The sequence below is a fragment of the Bos indicus genome, chromosome 5 (assembly GCF_029378745.1).
Source record: "Bos indicus isolate NIAB-ARS_2022 breed Sahiwal x Tharparkar chromosome 5, NIAB-ARS_B.indTharparkar_mat_pri_1.0, whole genome shotgun sequence".
Classification (NCBI taxonomy): Eukaryota; Metazoa; Chordata; class Mammalia; order Artiodactyla; family Bovidae; genus Bos; species Bos indicus.
Window position 1 is genome coordinate 58,963,466 of NC_091764.1, and position 14,768 is coordinate 58,978,233.

The following is a 14,768-nucleotide window of genomic DNA, read 5'->3' on the forward strand; positions in this document are numbered from 1 at the left end:
AGTTAATTTATATTGCTATATTCATATGTTTTAAGTTCATTTATTTTGTTTTTGTTTCATATGTAGATTTGACAAGGCTCACAGAGACTAAGGGTTTCCCTGGTGGCTCAGCTGGTAAAGACTTTGCTGGCAATATGGGAGACTTGGTTTCAATCGCTGGGTTGGGAAGATTCCCTGGAGAAAGGAAAGGCTACCAACCCTAAATTTCTGGCCTGGAGAATTCCATGGACTGTATAGTCCATGGGGTTACAAAGAGTGACCTAAGACACGACTGAGCGACTCCCACTTTTCACAGAAGAGTTATGAGGAACCACTCAAAGGAAATAGAATTCATTCTCTTGGGATTGACCCACAATCACAAATTATGATTTTCCTGTTTCTCTTTTTCAGTTACACATTGAGCCTAATGGGGAATGTAATCATTATCCTTCTCACCCTGCTGGATATTCGCCTCAAAACTCCAATGCATTTCTTTCTTTGTTGTTTCTCTTTTTTAGAAATCATATTCACAACAGTATGTATTCCCAAATACGTGGTCATCATGGTGACTAAAAAAAAAACCATTGCATATAATTGTGCAGCTCAATTGTTCTTCCCTTTTTTGTGAGTTACAGACTATTACTTTCTGGCTATCATGTCCTATGACCGCTATGTTGCCATCTGCAAACCGCTACATTACTCTGTCATCATGAACAGCAAAGTTTGTTATCAGCTTGTACTCAGATCTTGAGTAACTGGATTCCTAATTATCTTTCCTCCGTTTATCATGGGACTCGAGCTGGATTTCTGTGCTTCCAAAGTAATTGATCACTTTATGTGTGAAATGTCTCCTATCCTGCAGATATCCTGCACAGATACATGTGTTCTGGAACTGATGTCTTTTAGCTTAGCTATGGTAACACTTGGGGTCACATTGGTATCAGTGATTCTTTCTTACATTTACGTCATTAAGACCATTCTGAAATTCCCTTCAGCACAGCCAAGAGCCAAAGGTTTTTCCACCTGTACTTCCCACCTGACTGTTGTCTCTCTGACATATGGAAGCTGTATCTTTATGTATGCTAAATCATCTACAAGAGAACAGGTAACTATATCCAAAGGTGTAGCTTTGTTGTACACTTCAGTTACCAACAACAAAAATATGTTTCATGCATTTGTTCTGGTTACGTTTTCCTATTTCAATACTTATTTCATAGAGGACATTCTCTTCAAGAAACTTATAGCTCAGCTTCACCCTTATACTTTATTCTTTCTAAGGAAAACATCCCATCCTACTATAATAATTTACTGTCTCAAGTCTGTAATTCAAGTTTTAAATATCATCTCCTTATGGCTTATCAGTGTCTAAAAATCATGACTGAATAAAATATGCTTTGTGTAAGTGTGAGGCTCTGAGAGTGGCTCAGACTGTAAAGAACCTGCCTGCAATGCAGGAGATGCAGGTTCGATCCCTGGGTTGGTAAGATCCCTTGGAGAAGGAATGGCTGCCCACTCAGGTATTCTTGCCTGGGAAATCCCATGGACAGAGGAGCCTGGCAGGCTATAGTCCTTGGGGTCACAAAGAGTCAGACACCACTGAGCGACTAACACTACCCCCTGCCCCTTTTTTTTCTGTTTAAGTGTATCTTGCTGTGTGTAATTTATTAATTAAAGATATATTTATCGTGTATGTATCTTATTCCTAATATTGTGAGGGGCTAAACGGCTCTGTATTGCTATCCAGTATATAACTAGTGTTGCAACAAATATTGACAAAAGTATTAAGGGACATATTGGGTGGCTTCTGAGTAATCTTGGAGTTCAGGAAGGGATTTCAGGAGACAGTGAAAATTATGCTAATTATGCTGTCCCTAAACATATATAGAAGGACAGTATACTGAGACAGAAGTATATGCAGATACCAGAGAAGTGTTAGAGAACCACATGCATTTAGAGAATTAGTACATGCAATGCTTAGACCAGGATTTTGAGATGTTCATCCTGTTGAATAAAGGCTTCAGCACATACACCACATGGAACATGGCACAGAGTATTTTTATACCTCTAATTCTCTACATGTAAGGTAGTAGTAATGTAACCAACATCTCATGGTTTAGTAAATATGTAGCATTAGAAATACCTAGCACTCAATAAAAGAAAAGGATTTTTCTTAAGCAATTAAAAAAACACACACAATATTGTAAAGCAATCATCCTCCAATTAAAAATAAATTTAATAAAACTGTTTAAGCTATTACTTGTATGTTTTAAAAAATAGTAGTAACAACATGAAGGGTCTTGTGTGCTGGAATAGTTTTCTGGACTGAAAGTTAATATAACAATTAATTTAAAATGGTTGTATATAAGAACCACTTAGATAGTCTCATAATATAATTTCAAGGTTTTATTCCTAGTGAGTTCAAGGCATTTTGTCTAGGAAACCATCCATACAACCTCAAATAATATACACTCAAGACATTTTGAGGTGCTTTTCATTAACTGATATTAAAAAAAAAGAATCATTGAAATTACATATAAGATGTAAAATTTAATATTGAAATTTCTTACTTTGGGGAAGTTACTCTTGAAAATGATGTTGTATATGACTAATATTAAGGTAAAAAGAGCAAGTGAGGGAAATATTTTTCTTAAATCCAGAAAAGTTTTGAAGTTTAGTATATAAATATGACAGTGGCTCTACAACACAGTCAGAGATACTTAGGGAAAAACAATGAGAAATTTTACTAAACTTATTATTTGAGGGGTAATGGTGCAGGGGGAATATAAATCCTCCTTGTTCATTCCCCATTTCCACACTCAGACAATATATATTGAATAAATTTAAGTAAGCATTTTATAATCATCTCATAAGTGTTAATCACACAGAAATTATGAAAAAAAGGCATATTTATCCATGAAGGATCAGATTTCCCAATTGAATGAAGATGAATTAACTGAAAGATATTTTAGATGTTTTACTGTAATAATTCCTATTTTCTATGTTCCTCCCTAAGTAGATATGGAGTTTGCCTTTGGTCTAATTGTTAAAAATATTGTTAATAATTAATTAAGTTATCCAATTATAATGTAGGGAAATGATATATTACCATGTTTTCCATCACCCACAACTGCTCTTTCTAACAAGCCACTACTCCACTCAGAAGTATGGTTTTATGTGGTCTTATTTTAGTGTGTGTATATGTGTGTGTGACCTGTCAGTAAATTTCCTCTCAAAAAGCCAAAGCAAGGAAAAGAATATTTTATTTTATCTGTTTGGGAATACTGCCATAGGTTTTAACCAGGAGCTAAATTATAACTGTTATACTCTATTGCTTCTTAATATTGTGCTGAGAATCAGAGCTGTCTTATCCCCAGATATTGGAAGTTTCTCTCCAAAAGACAGAACTTTCACTGTTGAGAATGTAACATGGGAAAGTTGACATTCTCATATCTCACACCCCAGAATTTCCTCCACCCACTTTCCCAATAACCCAACCAAAGAGTCTTTCTTAGTTAAATCATATCAGCGAACTACATTGTCATTTCTTCCTAAAGTCGACTCCTTACTTTACATTTTCCAGCAGACCTCTTATGAGGATGTTTCACATGGAAAAGTTGAAGTGTGAGATATCAGATCAATCATAGCTTTGACCTGATCATATCACTCTACAGTTACAGAAATTTTGATAATTAAACTTAGCTTTTCAAACAGAATAATAAAGAAATAGAGAATTAAAATTACCGTTAAAGTGAGATATACCACATTAGAAGTTGAAGAATAAAAATCTATTTTTCATCTCAATAGACATAGAGTTTTTCCACATATTCTCTAGATCCATCCATGTTGCTGCAAATGGCAGAATATCACTATTTTTTTCATTGTTGCATAATACACCATTTGTAGCAACATTGAATGGACTAAAGATTATTATATTTAGTGAAATAAGTCCGAGAAAGATAAACTTGTATGATATCACTTATGTGGGGAATCTAAAAATTAAATTATGCAAAGTACATAGAAAAACACAGATATAGAAAACAAACTACTAGTGGTTGACCAGTTTTCCCAGCACCACTTGTTAAAGAGATTGTCTTTAATCCATTGTATATTCTTGCCTCCTTTGTCAAAGAATGGGAGAAAATAATAGCAAATGAAGCAACTGACAAACAATTAATCTCAAAAATATACAAGCAACTCCTACAGCTCAACTCCAGAAAAATAAATGACCCAATCAAAAAATGGGCCAAAGAACTAAATAGACATTTCTGCAAAGAAGACATACAGATGGCTAACAAACACATGAAAAGATGCTCAACATCACTCATTATCAAAGAAATGCAAATCAAAACCACTATGAGGTACCATTTCACACCAGTCAGAATGGCTGCAATCCAAAAGTCTACAAGCAATAAATGCTGGAGAGGGTGTGGAGAAAAGGGAACCCTCTTACACTGTTGGTGGGAATGCAAACTAGTACAGCCACTATGGAGAACAGTGTGGAGATTCCTTAAAAAACTGGAAATAGAACTGCCTTGTGATCCAGCAATCCCAGTGCTGGGCATACACACTGAGGAAACCAGAAGGGAAAGAGACACGTGTACCCCAATGTTCATGGCAGCACTGTTTATAATAGCCAGGACATGGAAGCAACCTAGATGTCCATCAGCAGATGAATGGATAAGAAAACTTTGGTACATATACACAATGGAGTATTACTCAGCCATTAAAAAGAATACATTTGAATCAGTTCTAATGAGATGGATAAAACTGGAACCTATTATACAGAGTGAAGTAAGCCAGAAAGAAAAACACCAATACAGTATACTAACACATATATATGGAATTTAGAAATATGGTAACAATAACCCTGTGTACGAGACAGCAAAAGAGACACCGATGTATAGATCAGTCTTATGGACTCTGTGGGAGAGGGAGAGGGTGGGGAGATTTGGGAGAACAGCATTGAAACATGTATAATATCATGTATGAAACGAGTCGCCAGTCCAGGTTCGATGCACGGTACCGGATGCTTGGGGCTGGTGCACTGGGACAACCCAGAGGGAGGGTAGGGGAGGGAGGAGGGAGGTGGGTTCAGGATGGGGAACGCGGGTATACCTGTGGCGGATTCATTTCGATATTTGGCAAAACTAATACAATATTGTAAAGTTTAAAAATAAAATAAAATTAAAAAAAAAAAGAAAACAAACTACTGGTTATCAATAGGGGGCAGGAAAAGGGTAGGGGCAAGATATGATTATGTTATGGATATTAAGAGATACAAATTGCTATGCATAAAATACATAAGCAGCAAGGATATTTTGTACAGCAGAGGGTTTTATAGCCATCTTGTAACATCTCTTAAAGAACTATAATTTGTAAAAACTAAATTATCATTCTCTATACAATGGAGTAATATAATATTGTACATCCATTGTATTTCAATATAAATATTTTCACTTTTTAGTTAAGATAATTCTCTCATTTCCTTACAAAAAATAAATTGACCCTCCAATAATAATTTTGTTATATTGTCATGATTATGCCCCTGGGGTAAAAGAGCATAGAGAAAGAAAACGTGAAAAAGAGACACAGAAACAGAGAGCGAGACAAAAATAAAAAGAGAGAGATTGGACTTGAGGACCAGATGAAAGAGATTAGATTTTAGCTAGATAAAATTCTATTTTTCTGAGAATTTTTTAATCAGCTTCATCCTTATACAAACTTCATTTTCTGAAGGCCTGCATTGTATCTTTATATGTATAAATATAGCTTCTCTTGATCTTTATTATATAAATACTTTATCATATATATGGATTTATTTTATCTCTGAGAAAAGTCACCCTATTGATCTCAGATTACTTTCTTTGACCATGTAGACAATTTGTGATATAAGACTTCCATTACCAGGACAACAAACTTACCTTCATTTTTATTACTATCATCGACTTCATCATTAACATTACCACATTTCTAAAATATTCAAGTGTATGTATAACACAAATTTAAATTTATTACTGACATACAGAAATGTCTATATATTTTTCCAGTTTTTAATGTATCATTAAAAAATAAAAAAATAATATTTGTTATAGACAGCACTATATTCTCACTTTATAATCAACTCCTTTACCCTACTGCATAGGGTACAGAGGATAGATACCTGAAAAGTTAATTTTGAAGATTCAGAATCAAACATATCCATTGAAAACTGCCAGTGACTAATGTGTGGTGAAATGAGATATTTTCCAGATGAGATAAAACTTTAGGTATGAGATGAAAAATTATGGGGCTCTAATATATAACCTTGTGTTGTTGGAAGAGGGTGTTTGCTATGACCAGTGCTTTCCCTTGGCAAAATTCTATTAGCCTTTGCCCTGCTTCATCTGTACTCCAAGGCCAAATTTGCCTGTTACTCCAGAGATAATTCTGTCGTTTTTGAAATTGCATCCAAGTACTGCATTTCGGACTCTTTTGTTGACCATGATGGCTACTCCATTTCTTCTAAGGGATTCCTGCCCACAGTAGTAGATATAATGGTCATCTGAGTTAAATTCACCCATTCCAGTCCATTTTAGTTTGCTTATTCCTAGAAGGGTGACGTTCACTCTTGCCATCTCTTGTTTGACCACTTCTGATTTGCCTTGATTCATGGACCTAATATTCCAGGTTCCTATGCAATAGTGCTCTTTATAGCATCGGACCTTGCTTCTATCACCAGTCACATGCACAACTGGGTATTGTTTGTGTTTTGGCTCCATCCCTTCATTCTTTCTCAAGTTATTTCTCCACTGATCTCCAGTAGCATATTGGGCACCTACCGACCTGAGGAGATCCTCTTCCAGTATCCTTTCATTTTTCCTTTTCATACTGTTCATGGGGTTCTCAAGGCAAGAATACTGAAGTGGTTTGCCATTCCCTTCTCGAGTGGGCCACATTCTCTCAGACCTCTCCACCATGATCCATCTGTCTTGGGTGACCCCACATGGCATGGCTTAGTTTCATTGAGTTAGACAAGGCTGTGGTCTGTGTGATCAGATTGGTTAGTATTCTGTGATTAAGGTTTCAGTGTGTCTGCCCTCTGATGCCCTCTCACAATACCTACCATCTTACTTGGGTTTCTCTTACCTTGGACATGGGGTATCTCTTCATGGCTGCTCCAGCAAAGTGCAGCCGCTGCTCCTTACATTGGACGAGGTCACCCCTCCTAACGCTGAACGTGGAGTAGCTCCTTTCGGCACCCCTGCGGCCATGCAGCCGCCACTCCTTGGACTTGGGGTAGCTCGTCTCAGCTGCCGCCCCTGACCTCAAGCGTGGGGTAGCTCCTCCAGGCAAAAACAAGACTGGGAGTGGACTGTGGCTCAGATCATGAACTAAGGAGGTGCCAAATTCAGACTTAAATTGAAGAAAGTAGGGAAAACCACTCGACCATTCAGGTCTGACCTATATCAAATCCCTTATGGTTATACAGTGGAAGTGAGAGATAGATTTAAGGGACTAGATCTGATAGACAGAGTGCCTGATGAACTGTGGACGGAAGTTCATGACATTGTACAGGAGGCAGGGATCCAGACTATCACCATGGAAAAGAAATGCAAAAAACAAAATGGATGTCTGAGGAGGCCTTACAAATATCTGTGAAAAGAAGAGAAGCGAAAAGCAAAGGAGAAAAGGAAAGATATCCCCATTTGAATGCAGAGTTCCAAAGAATAGCAAGGACAGATAAGAAAGCCTTCCTCAGTGATCAACGCAAAGAAATAGAGGAAAACAATAGAATGGTAAAGACTAGAGGTCTCATCAAGAAAATTAGAGAGACCAAGGGAACATTTCATGCAATGATGGACTCGATAAAGGACAGAAATGGTATGGACATAACAGAAGCAGAAGATATTAAGAAGAGGTCGCAAGAATACATAGAATTGTATAAAAAAGATCTTCACGACCAAGAATATCACGACGGTGTGATCACTCACCTAGAGCCAGACATCCTGGAATGTGAAGTCTAGTGGGCCTTAGAAAGCATCACTACAAGCAAAGCTAGTGGAGGTGATGGAATTCCAGTTGAGCTATTCCAAATCCTGAAAGATGATGCTGTGAAAATGCTGCACTCAATATGCCAGCACATTTGGAAAACTCAGCAGTGGCCACAGAACTGGAAAAGGTCAGTTTTCATTCCAATCCTAAATAAAGGCAATGCCAAAGAATGTTCAAACTACCACACAATTGCATTCATCTCACACGCTAGTAAAGTAATGCTCAACATTCTCCAAGCCAGGCATCAGCAATACATAAACCATGAACTTCCTAATGTTCAAGCTGGTTTTAGAAAAGGCAGAGGAACCAGAGTACAAATTGCCAACATCCTCTGAATTATCGAAAAAACAAGAGAGTTCCAGAAAAACATCTATTTTGCTTTATTGACTATGCCAAAGCCTTTGACTGTGTGGATCACAACAAACTGTGGAAAATTCTGAAAGAGATGTGAATACCAGACCACCTGACCTGCCTCTTGAGAAACCTATATGCAGGTCAGGAAGCAACAGTTAGAACTGGACATGGAACAACAGACTGGTTCCAAATAGGAAAAGGAGTACATCAAGCCTGTATACTGTCACCCTGGTAATTTAAATTATATGCAGAGTACATCATGAGAAACCCTGGGCTGAATGAGCCACAAGCTGGAATCAAGATTGCCAGAAGAAATATCAATAACCTCAGATATGCAGATGACAACACCCTTATGGCAGAAAGTGAAGAAGAACTAAAGAGTCTCTTGATGAAAGTGGAAGAGGAGAGTGAAAAAGTTGGTCTAAATCTCAACATTCAGAAAACTAAGATCATGGCCTCTGGTCCCATCACTTCATGGCGAATAGATGGGGAAACAGTGGAAGCAGTGAGAGACGTTATTTTTCTGGGCCACAAAAACACTGCAGATGGTGATTGCAGCCATGGAATTAAAAGATGCTTACTCCTTGGGAGGAAAGTTATGACCAACCTAGACAGCATATTCAAAGGCAGAGACATTACTTTGCCAAAAAAGGTCCGTCTAGTCAAGGCTATGGTTTTTCCAGTGGTCATGTATGGATGTGATTGTGGATTATAAAGAAAGCTGAGCACAGAAGAATTGATGCTTTGGAACTGTGGTGTTGGAGAAGACTCTTGAGAGTCCCTTGGACTGCAAGGAGATCCAACCAGTCCATTCTAAAGGAGATCAGTCCTGGGTGTTCATTGGAAGGACTGATGTTGAAGCTGAAACTCCAATACTTTGGCAACCTGATGCAAAGAGCTGACTCATTTGAAAAGACCCTGATGCTGGGAAAGATTGAAGCCGGAGGAGAAGGGGATGGCAGAGCATGAGATGGTTGGATGGCATCACTGACTTGATAGACATGGGTTTGGGTGAATTCCAGGAGTTGGTGATGGACAGTGACGCCTGGCATGCTGTGGTTCATGGGGTCACAAAGAGCTGGACACGACTGAGCAACTGAACTGATACATATGTCATCAGAACAATTTTGAGAATCCCTTCTACCACTCAGAGGACAAAGGCCTTTCTACATGTTCTTCCTACATGATTGCCAACTCCATCTCTTATGGCAGCTGCATTTTCATGTACATGAATCCATCAGCAAAGAACAGGGTCTCTTTGAGCAAGGGAATAGCTGTGCAAAATATCTCAGTTGCCCCCACGCTAAACCCATTCATCTATACCCTAGGAATCAGCAAGTCAAGAGAGCCTTCATGGATATGGTAAGGAAGAATGTACTTTTCTCAGAGAAATGAAAAAATAAAAGTCCTATTTCATAAATTAGAGGCATGAGATCATATCAAATCAGTTGCTCACTCGTGTCCAACTCTTTGTGACCCCATGAATCGCAGCACGCCAAGCCTCCCGGTCCATCACTAACTCCCGGAGTTCACTCAGACTCATGTTCATCGAGTCAGTGATGCCCATCCAGCCATCTCATCCTCTGTCATCCCCTTCTCCTCTTGCCCTCAATCCCTCCCAGCATCAGAGTCTTTTCCAACTTTTTCACTCTCCACTTTCACTTTCATCAAGAGGCTTTTTAGTTCCTCTTCACTTTCTGCCATAAGGGTGGTGTCATCTGCATATCTGAGGTTATTGATATTTCTCCCGGCAATCTTGATTCCAGCTTGTGTTTTTTTCCAGTCCAGCGTTTCTCATGATGTACTCTGCATATAAGTTAAATAAACAAGATGACAATATACAGCCTTGACAAACTCCTTTTCCTATTTGGAACCAGTCTGTTGTTCCATGTCCAGTTCTAACTGACCTGCATAATGAAATGCAATTAAATAAAACTCAGAACTTTTCAAAATCTATAATTTTCATATTGTCTCCAGAGTTATTTTTCATTACTCATAATTTCATTGACAGCAGCTTCATAAATATATGTATACATTTTTTTTTCAATTCAAATTCCCATCCTCCTCTCATTCCCTTACCTTCCTTTGGACTCAGCTTTTCATTCTGTGCTTCCTGGGTGGTGCCAGGGGTAAAGAGTCCACCTGCCAATGCAGGAAACTCAAGAGACACAGGTTTGGTCCCTGGGTGGGGAAGACACTTTGGAGTAGCAAATGGCAGCACACTCCAGTATTCTTGCCTGGAAAATTCTATGAACAGAGGATCCTGATGGGCTACAGCCCATGGTGTCATAAAGACCTGGCATGACTGTGCAGCTGCACACATGTGTGCCACTCTGTAACTATGAAACTGCCATTTCCTTCTTTGAAACTTTTAAAATTCCATTTCTTCCACAATATTTTTTGGGAAATTGAATTCAGTCAGAAAGAGGTAGAGCAAGAATGCACAAGAGAGATTTCTTTCTCAAATTCAGGAAACAGTAAATCATGCTAAACACTATTTTTAGTTTACTATAGAAGACCATGAACATAATCTGACCATCTTATTAGAGTATTACATATATTATTCTCTCCCTACAATGGCCTACTTTGAAATTACGTGAAAAACAGCACAACTAAAAAGTTAATGGAATTGTAGTTTCTTGAGAAATCAAAAATCTTTTATTACCCAACTTAAAATCTTCTCTGCCATGTAAGTTGTCAATTTGAGAACAATTATGAATATATACTTTCAAGAAAACTGTGAAATTGTCCCTCTTTTGGGGAACACTTTAAGTAACACATAACAATTTCTAATAAAAGCCTGAAGAATTAAAAATTGTTGGAAACCATATATGACTACATTTGCTATAATCAGTTTTGTATTTAATGTTTGAAATTAAGCTGTTTTTTTATTTAATCAATAGTTGACAGTTTTTACAACTTTCTTATATTAGTGGTTATTTTGAGTTAATATCATATAAATATAATGCATTCAATTACCTAATTAAATGACAATCTTAATGAATAGGGATAAAGATGCTGACACTGGCAAAATTTTACTGTATATAAATTTGAAATTTTCTTTTGTTAAAAATTTGTATGTTCACTCTGCTTTAAGCATTATAATGATTAGAATTTAGAAGATGATTATACAAGATCATGCAACTCTGGCACTAAGTTGTTTTTTGGTTTTTGGGTTTTTTTTTTTTTTGCTTTTCCATGAAGCCAAAATTTTAAATAATACTGAATGTTACCCAGTCTCAACTTACATTTTCTAACCTATTTTCTATTATGACTGTAATCCTAATTCATTGAGCCAAATTATTCCTGATACGCATACATATGTACTCAGTTGAAAGTTTAGATCCATAATTGCTGAAAAACAAAGAAAACAACATTAAACATTACTAAAGAGTTTTCCAGTTTGGAAAGAGTCATGGAGCTACTATCTCCTACCTTCTTGTTGAATTAATACTTTCTACAGTTAATTGGAAATATTTGAAAATACTGAAATTTAGAATTGATTGATGATGTGGGTTCTTGATACCTGAGTAAAAATATATCATAAACTAGCAAATTATAGTTCCAAGAATTAAAGAAATGGTAAATTTTATTATAAAAGTTATGAAGGGATTTATGTTGATATCAAATAATGTGGCTCTCTAACTCTACACAAACTCTTTAGTGGTTATTATAAAGTTTTCAATCAGTGTAAACATTTTAATTATAAGTATTGGAAGTCAACACAGCTTTTGCCTAAAGGGCACTATATTAATAATTTAGAATTTGCAGACCACAGTGTCCCTGATGAAATTACTCAGTTCTCCCCCTCTATCATACAAATGCAGCTATAAACCATATGTTAATGAAAGGGCTCAGGTGTGCCCGAATAAACTTTTAACACAAAGATGTGGTGGGCCAAAATGACACATGGACAACAGTTTTTCCATAAACTTTGGCTAGTATATTATTTCCTATTTAATATCAGTTAATTTGACTAAAATTTGAAAATTTAATAGAAGATATGATTTTCAAATTTAACAGCAAATGTCATTTATTCCTTGTTAAGAAGGTGAATGAGGACAACTTATAAAATATTTATGGAAGAAAAGATGAGGCAAACATTTCTAACTCATTTTTGGACATTTATATTGGTTTTGATATCAAAAGATTAAGTGAGAAAGTCACCAGTAATTTGACTCATAAATAAGGAGATAATGTACTAAAAGAAATGATCAAAACTAGAATTTCACGTTACATGTGGCCTTATCCCAAAGAAAATTATCTTTAGAGAATTTACTTGTGGAATTTGCCTCATCAAAAGACTAAAAATGAAAAACAAAAGTTGAAATGAAAATGATATATGTGATGATAAAATGCAGTGACAATTCATGACTTTTTAAAGTCTCTTAGTAAAACAGAATAGAACATTATTTCAGTAGCATAAGTAACCTGACTAGATCATCACAACTAGATATGCTACCTGCTCCTTGTCTGGCTCCAATTTGACAAGTCAACAAAAAATGATGTTTTGAGACAATTGAGTATTAGGAGTATGTTCCCAGTGGCTCAGTAGCAAAGAATCCTCCTGCCAAGGCAGAAGACTCAGGAGATATGGGTTCAGTCCCTGGGTCCAGAAGATCTCCTAGAGGAGGAAATAGCAACCTCCTCCTGTGTTCTTGCTTGGGACATCCCATAAGCAGAGGAGCCTGGTGGGCTAGAGTCCGTGGAGTCACAAAGAATCAGACACAACTGAGCAAGTGAGCATGAACATGAGCAAGTGCATGCAAGGTGATAAATGATACCAAAGACATTTTGCTAATTTAGCTAGCTTGGAAACTGCATCAGGATTAAGCAAAAATATATACATATTTTTTTAGGAATTCATACTGAAAATATACAGGTAAGAAAAAGTTTGCTATATAAGATCTAGTTTAAAATACAACAAAATGCACTAGCCCCAAGCATCCAGAGGGATGGTATGGGGAGGGAGGAAGGAGGAGGGTTCAGGATGGGGAACACATGTATACCTGTCGCGGATTCATTTTGATATTTGGCAAAACTAATAAAATTTGTAAAGTTTAAAAATTAAAAAAAAATTAAAAAAATTTTAATCATAAAAAAAGAAACACTAAAATTAATTAGCTATTTCAAATGACAACAAATATAAAAAAATAAAATACAACAAAATGTTTCAAAGCTTTTCAAAAAAAAGGTAAAGCAATATAAAATAGCCTTTATATCTATTGAATCTGCTTGATCTGTACTTGAAACTATTTCTCCAGTTCTCTATCCTAGTGTATACTTTAAAATATTCATAATTTAAAGTTTACAGCACATATCATTTTTAATGTTAAATAGTAGCTGTATTTTTGGTAAAATCAGTTTTAAGATGTGAAGAACCACTATAACTGCTTTATTCAATATTCTGCTGGAGATTATATCCAGGAAACTAGTTTAACAAAAATTGAAAAATATCAAAAATGAGAAAACAAAATAAACCAAAAATCATTCTTTGCAATCAGCATGATTTTCCTTCTAGTATCTTACTGTATTTACACTAAATGTTTCTTAAGCTGAAAAGTATCCCTCTCCCAGATAATCACATGGTTAGCACCCATCCCTCCTTCAGATCTCTGTCCAAATATCACCTCAATAAAATCTACCCCACTGACACTATTTAAAATTATACTAGCTCCCCACTTTCAAGGCATTTCAGTTTTCTCTTCCTTTCCAAAACACTTATTATTATTACATTCATGCTTATTATCTACATTCTCTCCCATCCCTTAGCCCATGAAAGTAGGGATCTTTGTCCACTTTGTAGATGAACTGGTTCAGTCCCAGCAGTGGTGTGCTGGAGCCTGTCTGGACCACACATGGGACCCAATTGTGCACAGGTTCTTGAAATCTGCCCCGGTAACAGACTTTACCTTTACATTTGAAGGGAATTGCAACCCACTTCAGGATTTTTGCTTGGAGAATTCCATGGACAGAGGAACCTGATGGTCTACAGTCCATGGGGTCACAAAGGGTTGGACACGACTGAGTAACTAACGTTTTTTTAACCAAATAGTGTTTCTTTTCATATTTTGTTTCTCAAATTCTTTAACAATCAGTTTTTAAGATTTTATTGAGTACTGGAGATTGATTATACACCAAAATTATTTCAAATATTTATTCATTCAGAAATATTTATTGAGTATCTACCACATGACTGACAGATGTTCTAAATGAGAGAATAATAAATGTTTAACAACTGCCTCTCAGAGGTGAAGTTGAGGGGCTGATTTGTTGATTTTGTCAATTTCTAAATCTAAATCAAATTTTTGCACGCTCAATATGACGTGTTTTTTTATGAATTTACCTCGTTTAGCTCAGTCATTTTGGTTTTTGACACTTTCTTTTTTTATTTTTTATTTATT

At 36.4% G+C, this 14,768-nt stretch overlaps 1 pseudogene; it reads left to right on the forward strand.

The window, feature by feature from the left end:
- Positions 1 to 302: 302 nt before the first annotated feature.
- On the forward strand, positions 303 to 9,730 carry LOC109558451 (olfactory receptor 6C6-like; annotated as a pseudogene).
- The last annotated feature ends 5,038 nt before the right edge of the window (positions 9,731 to 14,768 follow it).